We start from the raw sequence: 1,426 nt of genomic DNA, 5'->3' as shown, positions 1-1,426 counted from the left end.
AACCTCACCCCCCACCCCGTGGCTAGTATCAGGAAAGATCCCTGTCAGCCAAACCCGAACAGCTCAGCTAGGCAGAAACTGCTCTCCTGGGTCCCAGCCTAGCAGCTGGGTGGGAACACTTCACCCCCCACCTCTGGCCCAGGGGCTGCTGGTTGCAGGGAGTGTGTGTGTGTGTGTGTGTGTGTGTGTCGGGATTTCTAACTCACCCAGGCTCTCAGCCGCTCAGCCTGTGGGGGCATTTGAGAAACTCACTCAAAACTCCCTCTGTGTGCGAAGGGGTGGGGCGGACAGAGCAATGCAGACAGCTCTCCTGCTCCCAGCAGCAGCCCACACAATGGGGAATTTCCATTTCCCAGAGCCGGGGGGGGGGGAGAGGAACTGCTGATCCCGCTCCTCCGGGACAGACGCATCAATTTCTTCGGGGGGCTCCACATGCCCCAGAGCGGATCTGCAGCTGCCACAACTGATTATCATCTAGGGTGACCATGGGGCCGTATTTTCCCGGACGCTTTTAGATCTTTACCAGTTCCTCCCGGGCGGGATCTAAGAACTAAAAAGCCGGACGTGTCCGGGAAAATCCGGCCCCGTGGGAGATCAGCCATTAAACACGCTTGCTTTTAAACCCTGTATTCTACTTACAAAGGTGCTCACCAGAGGTGCCTTCGCCGGCTCCGGGGTCCCCGAGCTCTGCCTGCCCGGCGGCGTCTCCCCACAGAGCGATCAGATCCAGCGCCTCTCGCCTGCGCTTCTGGGCCTGCATGGTCCCGGGGCTGATGGGCTCCCCACGCTGGCCAAGTGGGAAATGAAATTCAAACCTTCCCGGGGCTTTTCCTAGCTACCTGGCCAGTGCATCTGAGTTGAAAGTGCTGTCCAGAGCGGTCCCAGTGGAGCACTCTGGGATAGCTCCCGGAGGCCAACACGGTCGAATTGCGTCCACACCATCCCACCCCACATTCGACCCAGCGAGGTCGATTGGAGCGCTAACCCCCTTGCCGGGGAGCAATACTTGACCCTTGAAGGCCACCGTACCCGGCTTCTGTTCAAGATGGCGGCTCCCAGGCGTACGGATCCAGCGCTGCGGTGGTTGAGGGGCAAGATGGCAGCGTCCAGCAGTACGGACGCGGGGTGCGCGCGTGACCCAGCGAGGCTGCCGTAGGCGGCCGGAGTCAACATGGCGGCGGCCAGGACCAGGAATGCGGCATCGGGGCTAGCGGGGACCTGAGCCGCCGGTACGAGCCACGCGGGCCGGGGGCCGCGGCAGAGCCGGGGGGCTCGCACGGGGGCGGGGCTGGAGTGTGTGTGTGGGGGGGTTCGCACTAGGATGGGGCTCCCCGGGGGCTCGGAGCAGGAGGGGGCTGGAGCTCGCGTGGAGCGGGGGGGGGGTCCCTGGGGGCTCGGAGCGGGGGGGCTGGAGCTCGCTCGGAGC

The 1,426-nt window shown here is 63.9% G+C and overlaps 1 protein-coding gene across 1 annotated transcript in view; it reads left to right on the top strand.

The window, feature by feature from the left end:
* The first annotated feature begins 1,080 nt into the window (after positions 1-1,080).
* The window catches only part of DHPS (deoxyhypusine synthase), a 6,378-nt gene continuing 6,032 nt past the window's right edge, over positions 1,081-1,426 (top strand). Inside the window, exon 1 of the mRNA XM_034792415.1 lies at positions 1,081-1,229. The gene's annotated coding sequence lies outside the window, so the exon portion shown is untranslated. The remainder of the gene's footprint in view (positions 1,230-1,426) is intronic.

This window comes from Trachemys scripta, chromosome 16 (assembly GCF_013100865.1).
Source record: "Trachemys scripta elegans isolate TJP31775 chromosome 16, CAS_Tse_1.0, whole genome shotgun sequence".
Taxonomy (NCBI): Eukaryota; Metazoa; Chordata; order Testudines; family Emydidae; genus Trachemys; species Trachemys scripta.
The sequence above is the reverse complement of the archived record's forward strand: the minus strand, read 5'-3'. Positions and strand labels throughout refer to the sequence as shown.